Here is a 14,142-nt window from a genome sequence, read left to right as displayed (position 1 = left end):
TGTTCCTGTGCAAGGTCGCTGAAAATGGATTTGACCCAGTGAATATTTTTTCACCAAGGGACACCCCCCCCCAAAAATATCTGTGTCCACCATCTGTATGCATTTAGCAGTGGGTCCCTCCTAGCTTCCCTTAGGGCTGCCAAACTACGCAGAGAGCTTATACAGGACTCTTCTCCCAGGGGTCTCGCTTCAATCACATTAAACTCGAGATTAATGTTTTTATTTACTCAGAAGTTGTACTAGGCATAATTTTTTATTTCCCTAAGGTTAGTAAACTATTCATACAACAGTTATAAATAAAACCTTTCTTGTTCTCCGTATCACTGATTTCCAATTTATCTGACCCTAAGCAACTTTCGGAACCCCATTACCAGTTAAATAAGTATTGTACTTACCTATATTCCCAAGGAGGCGCCATCTTTACTAGCCCCGTTATTGGTAAAGCTTTGTTTCGTTAACTATCAACTAGCTGCTCTTCCTGTTATTAATCAGCCTTTTGGAGTCCCGCCAGGCAATGCTGGTTTTGTTTACAAAAGCTCAGCAACAAGTTCAAGCTGGATGTGACTCAGAGAACACATTCTATTTTACCATCTTTTTTTTTTTAAGATTTTTATTTGTAAGAGAGAGAGTTGGGGGGAGAGAGCACAAAAGGGGGAGTGGCAGGCAGCCGGAGAAGTAAGCTCCCCGCTGAGCAAGGAGCCAGACTTTGGGAATCAATCCTAGGACCCTGGGATCATGACCTGAGCTGAAGGCAGATGCTTAAACGACTGAGCCACCCAGGCATCTCTTCACCATCTATTTAAATACAGGTGAATTAAAGACTGATTCTGTTGAAGACAAGATTATAGAATGGTTTTCCAAAGTTAGATTCATATAGGCTACCTAACCGTGGTTGGTGGTTTTGTTTGTTGCTGTTTTGTTTTGTTTTGAAGTGAAGAATTGTAAAGGTGCTTTATTGAAAAAACACAGAGGGCTTTCTTGGAAATAGGTTGTGTTTGCAGGAAGAGAAGAACTGGAAGGTAAATGTGTACTCAGAAAGGTCTCTAAAGAATTCAACAGTTGGGGGGCACCTGGGTGGCTCAGTCGGTTAAGTGTCTGCCTTTGGCTCAGGGTCCTGGGATTGAGCCCCGAATCGGGCTGCCTGCTCAGCTGGTTGCCTGCTACTCCTTCTCCCTCTGCTGCTCCCCCTGCCTGTGTGCACACACGCGCTTTCTCGCTCTCTCTCATAAAAAAAAAAAAAAAAAAAACTTGAAAAAAAAAGAATTCAACGGTTGGTACTTGGGAATCATCACTGTAACGCAGTACCGTAAATGTCAGCGAAGGGAGTTGGCAATTTGTTGTCCCTCCTTTAAATACATATTAATAGCTCCTATTTCCACGTAACTGCCTCTTGGAAACAACTTCACCTATCTTCTACTTGCCTCTCCACCCTTTTCCTGCCCTTGCGCCAGGCAGGGCTGACCTGTACAGATTGCGTTGATGGATTCCCTCACAGTCCTTGGTATCTCACAGGGTTCAGGCAGTAGGAAGTATCTATAAGAGATAGGAGGCCAGAAGATAGTGAGGTCAAAGTCCATATTCCCCAAGCTGGTGAATTCCATATTCACCCAAGACTAACTGCAGAACCCTCTGTTCAGTTAATCTCTCCAATTCTTCCCTTTGTCCCTTCAGGCCTAGTCGTTAACTGCTAGTCCTTGGGATATTGCATTATCTCTTGTTGGTTTTCCTGAGTCTTGGACTGCACCTCTGTCAATCACCCTTTTATTAATTCTATTCTAAAAATTATGCAGTTTCAGAGGACTGTTGAATCTCAGATCTGTACCTCTGAAACAAATAATGCAATATATGTTAAGGAAAAAAAAAAGAAGAAGAAGAAGATAGCAGGAGGGGAAGAATGAAGGGGGGGAAATCGGAGGGGTAGACGAACTAAGAGATGATGGACTCTGAAAAACAAACTGAGGGTTCTAGAGGGGAGGGGGGTGGGAGGATGGGTTAGCCTGGTGATGGGTATTGAGGAGGGCACGTTCTGCATGGAGCACTGGGTGTTATGCACAAACAATGAATCATGGAACACTACATCTAAAACTAATGATGTAATGTATGGGGATTAACATAACAATAAAAAATTATGCAGTTTAAGCTTTCCATCTGATTTTTTTAAAGATTTTAAGTAATCTCTACACCTGATGTGAGACTCAAAGCTACAACCCTAAGATCAAGAGTCACACACTCCACCAGCAGCCAGCCAGGTGCCCCCATCCAATTTTTGATTGGACTTTGACCTAATTTGCCTTTGCTGAAACTCCATTATGTTAAGTCATTTGGCCTCTGCTGCTACTTGCCAGATTCTTCCTCTGCTTCTTAGTTCAAAATCAGGGAATCAAGACAGATTGGCTCAATTTATTTTTTGTAGCCAAATCATTATCCATCTTCCTATGGATCATTTGCCCTTTAATAGAGTCCCCATCTAGCCTGAAGGAACAAGTTACTTGGTTCAAAGGAGCCAAAGGAACCCAGGCACCCCCAAAAGATTGGGTTTTTAGGAAGACGTTCTGAGCCATCCTTACCTCCAAGTTAACAGAGCCTTGGGCCCTGTTTATCAGAATAATAGCTTTCATTATGAGCTGAATGCTCAGATAAGTACTTCATACTTCCAATTATCTTTAACCTTCAAGGCAGGGTCAGTGCTAATGTGTGTTTGAAATGCTTTGTACCTTCTTTTCAGTAAATAAGTATCAATCTTAGCTACAGTGAAAGTAAAAGTACCTTTAGAAATTTTTGAATTTTTGCTCTATTTTTACTTAACTATATCATACAAATAGGTAAAAACACTGTGCTCACTATGCAAACATGGGTTCAAAACAAATCTAGGCTACCTTTCAACCAGATTGCTGTTCTTAAGTGGGTTGCTCTCTACTTTTTGGTAGGTTTTAATAGACTAGTGTAACAGAAGTAGAAACTCTAAAAAGAAGTGTCTTGTCTAAGAACTCTCAGCCAATAATAGCTAAGGTTGATATTCTAAACTCTATTGTCACACTATTTAGCCTTCTTTCTTTTACAATAACTTGTAATGACACAAGTAATAGGAAGTAATATTTCATCTTTTTGAAAAATACTATAAAAATAAACTTATAAGCTCAAGGAAGCATAACTTTTTCTTTTCCAGTTTTCAAAGAACAGGACTTTCAAACAATAAGGTTAGTAATCTGTCTGAATTCTTCCTACTATCCAGTTACATTTAATATTAGTATAGCCTTATAAATACTAATGATAAAGGATAGTTGTAAGAAAGGCAGGCAGGGACAAGGACCACCCCACCAAGAGGAAACCACCCTTAAAAAGATTTTACACCACCCTGGAAGGAGCCCTCCACCCTTTTCCACCTGATAGAGAGATGACAGAAATGATTGGATGACAGGCACAGGTTAATTAGATTAAAACAGCCCTCCAACAAGCCCATAAAAAACCCCTACACTTAGAAACTCTGATGGCAAAAGAAAAAAAAAAAACTCTGATGTCAACCCTCTAGGGTCCCCTCCCGCTTTGGGAGCTTTGTATTCCATCATTCAATAAAATTTACTATCACTCAGTAAACTCTGCTTTGCTGCCCGCCGTTCTTCATCTGGCCTACCTCTTCATTCTTCGAAGCGGCGTGACCGAGAACCATGGGCGCTAATGAAGAAGAAATGCTCTAACGCTAGCAAAACAAAGATGAGATCTTTATTTTTTTTTTAAAGATTTTATTTATTTATTTGACAGAGAGAGAGATAGCGAGAGCAGGAACACAAGCAGGGGGAGTGGGAGAGGGAGAAGCAGGCTTCCTGCCGAGCAGGGAGCCTGATGGGGGACTCGATCCCAGGACCCTGGGATCATGACCTGAGCCGAAGGCAGACGCTTAATGACTGAGCCACCCAGGTGCCCAAAGATGAGATCTTTAAATTCAAGTTCAGGTGAACTTCAGTGGTTGACATCAGAAAAAACTAGCTTTCAGGGCACCTGGGTGGCTCAGTCAGTTAAGCGTCTGCCTTTGGCTCAGGTCATGCTCCCAGAGTCCCAGGATTGAGTCCCACATTGGGCTCCCTGCTCATGGGGAGTCAGCTTCTCCCTCTGACCCTCCCCTGTCTCAGGCTTTCTCTCTCTCTCTCTCCCTTTCTCAAATAAATAAATAAATAAGATCTTTAAAAAAAAAAAGAAAAAAGAAGCTATGTATAGAAATTAAGAAAAAGTTCACAGCTTAATACTTGTGGCTTATTTTAATCTGTTGAATAAATGTTCACTGAAAACTAGGCTGGACTCTGGGGATACACTAGTAAACTGGTCAATTTAGGGACTTACACAGAGAAGCAGAATGCATTGTGCAGTGGCTTTCATACCTCATGAGTTGATATGTACAATTGAACCAGAGGTTTTACAAACCACAGCTTATCCTTACTAAATGAATACATTCTTATATGATCTATTCTGTTCCATTTCACTTTTTTTAAAAGCACTAAATTAGTTTCATGGCACAGGTACAGACTGTAACCTACAGTTTAAAAAATGACAGTAGCACAATGATTAAAACTAGATTATCTGGGTTCAAATTGATGAGGGAGCAGAAGACTAGCTGAAGACAAAGGGGACTCTTGACTCTCTCACTCTTCTTCCTAAATAGATGTGGGGGCTTCTCCCTCACTCATTTCCTGGGTTAATGGCTATGACTGGAGTCCCTTGGGACAGGGACTTTAGGGAATATTCCCAAGCAGCTGCCGAAACTCCCTTTGTTTCAGGGAAATTCCCTGTCTTCTCTGGCCCCACATGGACTGCCTGTTCCCCTTGTTGGTGGGAAAACATGGTGTCTGTTCCTCTGTTGGAGCTGATGAGCTCTAGAACCTGGAACCCTTTCTCTGCCTTCTGGTGACACTTTGCCTCTTCTGTCTCCCCTCCCCCTTCTTTCTGCAGTACCTTGGGTCCGGCCTGCCTAACTGGCTTCTAGGCCATCCTCGGTGCCTTAGGCACCATGGCTCCTTCTCCCTTCGCTGTCAAGGAGCAAGAAGAGCACCCCCTGGACTTAATACCACCCACTCCAGATTTCCCCACCAGTGTCTCAGGTAAAAATGAAAATGGGGTGAGCCCAGGTGGAATATATTCAGTATTTAAACTAATTTAAGTTTGAAGGTTTAATTAAGATAGACATATCTTTAAAGTTATCAGCACTAAAGGTAAAACTTTTAGTCTATCGAGGTTTGCTGAAGGTCAAATAAACCCATGTTAACTCTGTTGCAGTTTGTTAGCAAAAAGATGACTTAAAATGATGGTTAATTTTGTCTGACTCAAAGTTTTCATGGGTAACTGTTAAGATAGTTTTCAAAGTCTTTGGTAACCTGAAACTTTAAAGTTTTGCTTGGATGATAAATGGGATTAAATTAATTGGACATCTAGGTCTTTTCCAAATAGGATAAAGTGTTAAATCATTGATTACTGATTGTAGGTATACAGGTTTGTGCTTTTGACTACTTATTGCAAGAAACTAATGATATTTTAAGTCTGTTGGCAGACATGCTTTGTGCTTAACTAATTGACATTTGCTATTGAAAAAGTTCTGGTGTAACAGTTCACAATTGGTTCAACTTAGTCTTCACTGGAGACTAAGGTTTCTAAGAATGCAAAATTCTGCTAAATGTAATGAAGACTGTTGGGAATAAGGGAAACAACTCTGTATGTAGAAAAGTAGGAGATATGTAAGAAAGATACACGGAGGTAAATGAAAGTAATTTTGTCCTAAAAAAGATGGTCGGTTGGAGAGGAATGGCTTGACAAAATCTGAATGCAAAGGAAAGTTGTAGAAGGTCTGTGAAGGGAAATCTTTGGAAAGGAATTTTAGGTGTGATCAGGATGGATGAAGATTGAAATGAAGGGATTTTAAAAAGTACACTGGTATAAGATTGAAATTGTCTCTCTGTTCAAAAAACAAAGTTTTCTTGAATTACTGGTCTGCTCTTGGTAAGAATATAAACAAAGGTTTTTTCTCTTTTGGTTGTCCAGAAAACCAATTTCTATGTTTTGTCATTATCAGGTCTTCGATCACTTGGTTAAAACTTCTCAGTATTAAGGAGCTAAGTTTCGCTAACAACTATAGAACCCTACAGATTTGCCTTTCAAATCTCTTGTCACCTTGGTTAAATAAAAATAATTTTTGTAATGTTCTGTAATCCTGTTTAGGCACGTGCTTAAACTTTCTAAGGTTTCAACAATTTTCACAAGATTTAAATTATAAATGGAAGTCTCTTTAACTCATTAGGCCTTTTTATTTGGTACATTAAGTTATTCCGAAAGTACTGTTAAACAAATGATAAGCCTTAGGTTACATTTGGGTAAATGCTATAACTATTCTAGAGATAATATGTAATTCCTAAAGTTTTAGTGTTTTAATATAAGGTTATCATTTAATATTTTGATTATTGAAGTGTCGTGTGTCACAGAAATAACCAGATTGCCTTGCCAGCCATGTTATAACCTCAGCTCTTTAATCATGTCCATTTTTGAGTCTTGTCATTTATAGTTATTGTTCCATCTTCAAGGAGATTCATAAAAAGGACTTTCAGGACAAATACAGGTATTCGATATCTTTAAGATTAAAACTGAAATGGGTAAGAATTTCCAGAACTAACTAAAGCTGCATTCAAATTAAACAAGAATTAGTAACATGGGACTAAATGAACTAAAAAGATGATTGTAGTTTTGTGACTCTTGTTTGGAACATTGCTGGTTCTTTAATGTTTGCTCTCCCAGATTAGGGAAACTTCCTCTCAAGATATCTATGGCTTACAAAAGTATGATAAAATATTCATTTGTAAACAAATTGACGCATTTAACTTCTATCCGAACTTTCTGAAATTCAAGTAAGTATTCTTCCATGGCAATCATAGTCATTTGCATAAATTCAATAAGAATCTGTTCTTGTAACAGGACACCATTGGAAACTTTGGTTATTTTACCAAGGCTTTAACTGGAATGCCATATTTGAGAGAGGCATGCGTAGACTCAAGTACGACCAGACAGCTTTGAGGAACTAGGGTTGACTTCATGAAAGAGCCATAAAGCCCCTTGGAAATGTTGGCCTGATACCTTACAGAGTTCCCAGCTGCCTCACCAGGTGAGTGAAGAATGTCAATTCCTGGCAGGTACAGGAACCTCAGGATATACTGGGGACCTCATGAAGAGGAATCTCCCCACATCCACAGGTATTACAGGCATGTCTGATGGCAAGTACTTGGCTTGGCTTCCAGCCTGGAGAGGCTACTAAAAGTTCAATCTAGAGATTCCTTATAAAAGTTCCAGCAAAGCAGATTCTAAAAGATCTATATGATCAATCACTATTCTTGTCGAGCTTATATAAATAATTAGGCCAAGTTTGTTAAAATTAGTACTTGTTTTGCAAACATTAGTATTGATTTGGCTGACTCTGAAAATGAGGGTTATTTTAGAGAGAAATTATGTTTCAATAACCCACCTTTGTGGATGTTAAATCCTAGTTTTGATTGTCCTGAAATGTTGTTTGCTTAAGCTAGACAACTTGAGGTAAACTTCAGAGAAATAGCTTTTCTATTTCCACACAGTAGCTCATGTATAGGCAGTCTTCTTGCTTGTTATTCTGTGGGGATAACAGGACCCCATGGGCGTATGGTTATTTAGGATTAATTCCCCAATGATTATATAACTTAACTAACACCCTGACCAATTCTGTGTGGCTGGGATGATGAAAATTTTCCTTAAAAGCCAGAGTATACCCCACTCCATAGCGTTAACTATGGACTTATGGAGATAATGGATGACCCCACTTTCTTTATGATTGGACTGGATGATGTACTTGAGGATGCCCTTATTTCTTGAGTTTTCTCCTACTTGTTTTCTCCTACTTGCCAGTGATTACTTGTAATTAGGATATTGATGCTTTACCTCAAACAAAGAGGTCTTCTTGATGGTATTATCCCGTAGTCATATTTATCCTAAAAGCCACCTCTATTGAGGTACAATTGCAAACAAAAGATTTAGCCAAGCATACAACAGTCCTCTTGGTAGGAGCTGCAAAACTCACTATGGGACAGTCCTTGACTGCAATGACTTCACATCAGGTCCAGAGTGTCTTAGAGACCAACGGCCACCAATAGATGATAGGAGGCTGACTTATTAAATACTAGGTTATGCTTATAGATATGTCTGAAATATACTTAAAGCCTGTCAGACTTTAAACCCGGCTACCCTAATGCCTGGACCTGACCACTGTACTTCTATAGAGCATAATTATTCAGAGATTATTGATCTAGTTTATTCTAGTCGACCAGATTTAAGATGCCCCTATTAAAAAAGGAGATGACAGTTGGTTTACCAATGGCAATAGTTTCATGGAAAAGAGGGGTAAGAAAAGCTGGGTATGCTATAGTGCTCACTTGTGCTTGGCAATTGCCAAAGCCTTAAAAATTAATATTTATACTGACTAGTCCTATATGCCCATGGAGCAATTTAAAGAAAAGGGGATTATTATCAAGCCATAACTCCCCAATCAAATATGGGCCTGAAATTATTATATAAATTCAAAGGATGGACCTCCAGAACTTGAGTAGCCCTTGAAATCCTGACTGTACTTTAAGGAGGCCCAGTATTGGATGGGTGGCTCCTGACTGGAACCCAATGGCTCTATGACCCTTAACTTGTGTCCACAGCTTCCCCCAGGCTGGATAGGCCACTGTACTCTGGGTTTGGCCTGGATACATGGATGCATTATTAAAATCATTACCAACCCAGCTAACCTTCCAAATTTAAAACAACGGTGGACATGTTCTGTGTCTCATTGGTATGACCACCTAACATCCATCTTTTTTACCTCTTTGAGACTGGAGGATGTTGTTTGGCACATGGAAGCTCTTAGTACATGGTCAAAGCCCTAAATGACACTCAATACAGCATTTCTCTATTAAATACTAAAGTAATACAAATGTGTGACGCAGTTTTACAAAACTTGCGCTATAATAAAAACAGAATGCTGTGTATACATTCTAGATTACCACAAATATTTCTAGGTTTTTAACTGACATGAATACTCAAATTGGTGCTTTAAATGATCTCTCTTTCCTTTAGTGATTGCTTTAAACTCCTCAACTGGAGGAAAATTATTGAAGATCAATTATCAAAGGTCTTTTATTCAGATTTCTCTTTCTTATTAAAATATTAACGTTATTTTGTTGTCATTTCTGGTGTCTCCCTGCCTCATGCAAGACTCCTTCACTGCCATAACTTCTAGCTGACAGATGATCCCTTCTATTCAAGGAGGTTCATACATGTTGACCACGTTGGATTCAGCCACCTCCCCTTTTGTAACTCCCCTATATGTTCTCCAAGTGACCAGTATTGACCCCTAGGCAGGGACATCTCTATGCCCCTACTCAGCAGGAAGAAGTTACAGAACATGAGACCTTCCACCTCAACAACCTTGAAGATTTAAGGGTCAAAATTGTTCAGGGGGGAAATGATGAGGGAGCAGAAGACTAGCTGAAGACGAAGCATAAGCTTATACCCTGCAACCTCCCCCTACCCCCCACTCTTGGGTAGGACATGAGTGACATTCTTCCAGGAATCTCCCAACTGTCTTAATACCTTGCTGGAGGGGAAAACAACCTTAACTTGACAATGGCAAGGCCTTGGATATCTTGTAGGTGTCTTGTAGGTTGGTCCTCTGTAGCGTATGAGTGTTCTTTTGAAGCCGCCCTTTTCCTTACTTCCCCCAGCTCCTGAGTATATGATCACCACTCCTCGAGACCCCAGTGCAGCAGCTCTTTCTGCCCAGGGGTCCTGTCCCCATGCTTTAATAAAACCACCATTTTGCACCCCGTGCTTTAATAAAACCACCATTTTGCACCAAAGATGTCTCAAGAATTCTTTCTTGGTCATAGGCTCCAGCTCTGGACCTCACCCCATCGAACCTCACCTGTATTCCGAAACCACATCAAAATGACAGCTCTGCCACTTCCAACACTAAAAGGGCAAATTACTTAACCTCTCTGTGATTTAGTTTCCCCATCTATAAAACATGAATAATAATTATACCTACTTTGTATGGTTGTTGTGAGAATGAAAAGTGTTAGTTTATTTAAAACTCATTGAGTGGTGCCTGGCAAATACTACAAGCCATCGTTATTGTTATTATTACTATTATTTTTATTTTATTAGAGACTTACAAAAAACAGACTCAGTAACGACAGATTGTTGATAACTGTTATGAAGAAAACAAATCAAGGTAAAATTTAAAGTGAGAATTAAAGGATGAAAATAAACAAGTTATGGGGCAAGTATTCTGTTAAGATGAATGTGATATAGTTTTTGAATATAGGTGAGGTTTGGTGAGGTGAGGTCTGGAGCCAAGGCCAAGAAAGAATTCTTGAGACAGCTTTGGTGCAAAATGGTGTTTTATTAAAGCACGGGGACAGGACCCAAGAGCAGAAAGAGCTGCTGCACCAGGGTTCGGAGGGGTGACTGATTATATACTTGGGAGTTGATGGTAAGGAAAAGGGAGGTTTTCAAAAGAGTTTTTGTATGCTAAAGAGGACCTACAAGATATTGGAGGCCTTGCCCTTGTCAAGTTAAGGTTGTTTTTCCCTCTGGTAAAGCATTAACATTAAGGTAGTTGGGAGTTTCTTTCTGGAAGTTAGGTTATTGATAATGCTTTTTTCTTGTAAATCACGAAGACATTTTGTAAACCGAGGGAGACTCAGGTCTTGCTGGACTATAATCTCTATAAGTCAACTATTTGTTTTTTCCTTCCCTTAGCTTTAGGACAGCCGGAGTGCCTGAGGAACATCACACAGATCCCACCTGGGAGTTGGAGGTGGGGGCCGTTGGAGGGTGTCAGCTTGTGCTTTGTCCTCAGCTTGCCTTCTGCTCCCTCATCAGATGGAGCTTCCTGTTAAAGGATTGAAAGAAGACAAAGCTGGGGTGTGTGTGGTTACCAAGGCCTGGAAAGAGGCCTGTAGCTAGCACATAAACAAAGCATGCCTAGGGATGAGGCTGATAGTCTAAGGCAGACCTGCAGGGGCTTCTAGATTATGGCAGAGTTTGAATTTTATTCTCAGATCAATAGGAAGCCACTGAAAAGTTTTAATAATTAATACCCCTGTTGCTGCAATATGGAGAATGAAGGGGGGTAGTCAGTGGCAAAATCCAAAATGTGAAAAACCAAGAAGCTGTTGTGGTCCTCCAGGATTGAGGTGATGAAGGTCTGCACTGAAGTAGTGGTTCTACAATATGGCAATAGAGTGACTTAAGATTCATTTTGGAAATTAACAGAACTTGCTGATCTAATAGATGTGGGAAATAAAGAAGTCAAGTTCTAAATTTCTACCTAGGATAACTGAGATAGGGGTTGAGATAGGGGTGTGGGTATAGGATCTTTGCCCCATCTTCTTAGTATGTAATGAAGTAGGAGAAAAATTGGAGAATTAACAGCAAGTGGTACACCCTAAGTATAAAATCTGAGAGACTAAAAATGTAAGGAATAAACTTATGAAAATCATGTTCCACCTCATTAGAAATCAGGGAAATGCAAATTAAAACCACAATGAGAAAACTCATCAGAATGGCTTAAAAAAAAAAAAAAGTCGACACTACCAAAATTGTTGATGAGGATGGGGATTAATGGGAACTCTTATACATTTGTAATATAAATTGTACGGCCAGTTTGGGAAACTGTTTGGCAGTATTTACTATAGTTGAACATGAAAACATCTCTGACCCAGCCATTTTATTCCTAGTTATATGTATATACCCAACCGTAATGTGTGCACACATGCACCAAAAGACATGAGCGAGATGTTCATAGCAGCATTCTTTATAATAACTCTTAACTGGAAATAACCTAAGTGTCCATCAACAGTAGAATATATAAATAGTGGCATAGTTATACAATGAAATACTATATGGTTTTGAAAAATGAAGAAACTACAGATATAAGCAACAATATGATGACTATCATAGACATAATGTTAAACTGTTAGACAAAAAAGATGGAGGACATAAACCAATACACTGATTTATATGAAGCTAACTTTGCATAAAGTTCAAAAAGAACAAAAATCATAGTGTTAAAAGTCAGGATAGTAATTACCCTTGGGAAGAAGGAGGGAGTTAAGAAAAAAAAAAGTGTGGGCCACCTGGGTGGCTCAGTCAGTTAAGCGTCCAACTCTTGATTTCCGCTTGGGTCATGATAATCAGGGTCCTGGGATCGACTCTTGCATCAGGCTTCTTGCTCAGCAGGGAGCCTGCTTCTCCCTCGCCCTCTGCCTGCCGCTCCCCCTGCTTGGATGCATGCGTACGTGCTCTCTCTCTCTCTGACAAATAAAAAAAAAAATTGCCTGTAGATAAAGGATATGTAGATCAGTGAAGACCAGAATCTAATTCATTTAATAGTAACATTATTCATTGAAGAACAGTAACTTGTATTTTATATTTAATGCATCAATTTCTGTAAGTTCATCATTGAAGAGAAGATATATTCTTTTATTTTCTCGTTTAGTTTTCAAACATAAACAGAAGTAGAGAGGATATTGTAATGAATTCTCATTTACCTATCATCCAACTTTAACAATTAACCACATTGCCATTTCTGTTTCATTTATATACACCCCTGTATTGGTTTTCTATTGCTGCCATAACAAATTCCTACAAATTTAGTGATTTTAAGCAACACAAATTTATTATTTTACAGTTCTGTAGGTTAGAAGTCCAACATGGGTTTCACTGGGCTAAAATCAAGGTTTGTCAGGGCTGCATTCCTTTATGTAGCCTCTAGGAAGGGAATCCATTTTTTTTGTTTGTTCTAACTTCTAGAGCCTGCCCACATACCTTGGCGGGAGGTCCCTTCCTGCATCTTCAAGGCCAGCAATGGTAGGTTAAGTCCTTCTCACATCATGTCCCTCTGACCTCCTCTATAGTCAGATCTCCCTTTGCCTCTCTCTTAAGCCTCCCTCTTCCACTTTGAAGGACTCATACCATTAGATTGGAACCATCTGTAACCTGTAATCCAGGATAATCTCCCCATCTCAAGATCCTTAATGTAATCACATCTACAAAATCCCTTTTGCCTTTTAAGGTAACACATTCGCCAGTTCAAAAGATTACATCTTTAGGGAACTGTTATTTTCTGCCTACTACAACTTCCAAACACACACACACACACACACGTTATTGTTTTTTCCTGGAATATTTTATTTTATTTTATTTTATTTTATTTTTAAAGATTTTATTTATTTATTTGACAGAGAGAGACACAGCGAGAGAGGGAGCACAAGCAGGGGGAGTGGGAGAGGGAGAAGCAGGCCTCCCGCAGAGCAGGGAGCCCGATGCGGGGCTCGATCCCAGGACCCTGGGACCATGACCTGAGCCAAAGGCAGACGCTTAACGGCTGAGCCACCCAGGCGCCCCTTTCCTGGAATATTTTAAAGTAAATCCTAGACATCATAAAATTTTCCTATAAATACTTAAGTATGTATCTGTTTCTTCTTTGTTTTCAGTCTAGCTTCTGACTCCATACTCAACCATATCATTAAAAGTACCAATGACCTATGACCTACATATTAATAAAACCATAGGATGATTTTCAGTCTTCATCTTTCTTTTCCTCCAGCTTCATTTATCAAAATTAAGTACTCAATGATAGCTAATAGAATACGCACACACACACACACACATACACATATAAATAGTAGACACTAAGTGCTTTGCATATGTTAACTCATTTAATCCTCAAAACAGCGATATAAAATAGAGATGGTTATTTCCTCCACTTTCAGATGAGAACACTGAGACAAAGTGGAAAAATGGCTTGTCCAGGATCATACAGTTAGAAAGTGCCAGAATAAAAATTTAAACCCAACCAATCTTGCTCTGTAGTTCTCTGTAGTTCATTTAACCACTATACTATACTGCTTTTCCTTTTCCTTAAACTTGTTCAGCAATACTAAAAAGTAGCTTGTGGTAATTTGTTTTTCAATCCAATTAATCTGTGTAAATGGTAAATCCAAATGGTACAATATTGTTTATAGTATTTAATGGAAAAAAAGCTCTCCCTTACTGAGTCCTAATCCCTAAAGTCAGCATCTTTGACCTGCCACT

The 14,142-nt window shown here is 39.4% G+C and overlaps 1 protein-coding gene and 1 long non-coding RNA gene across 2 annotated transcripts in view; one reads left to right on the top strand and one right to left on the bottom strand.

The window, feature by feature from the left end:
* The window catches only part of LARP1B (La ribonucleoprotein 1B), a 127,800-nt gene extending 127,355 nt beyond the window's left edge, over positions 1-445 (bottom strand). The window contains exon 1 of the mRNA XM_078069215.1: positions 396-445. The gene's annotated coding sequence lies outside the window, so the exon portion shown is untranslated. The remainder of the gene's footprint in view (positions 1-395) is intronic.
* Positions 446-712: 267 nt separating this feature from the next.
* LOC118527568 (uncharacterized) overlaps positions 713-14,142 on the top strand; it is a 29,189-nt gene continuing 15,759 nt past the window's right edge. Inside the window, exons 1-2 of the long non-coding RNA XR_004913168.2 lie at positions 713-809; positions 4,942-5,090. This is a non-coding gene — a long non-coding RNA (uncharacterized LOC118527568). The remainder of the gene's footprint in view (positions 810-4,941; positions 5,091-14,142) is intronic.

This window comes from Halichoerus grypus, chromosome 3 (assembly GCF_964656455.1).
Source record: "Halichoerus grypus chromosome 3, mHalGry1.hap1.1, whole genome shotgun sequence".
Lineage (NCBI taxonomy): Eukaryota > Metazoa > Chordata > Mammalia > Carnivora > Phocidae > Halichoerus > Halichoerus grypus.
Note: the sequence above shows the minus strand (reverse complement) of the source record. Positions and strands in the feature narration are given on the sequence as shown.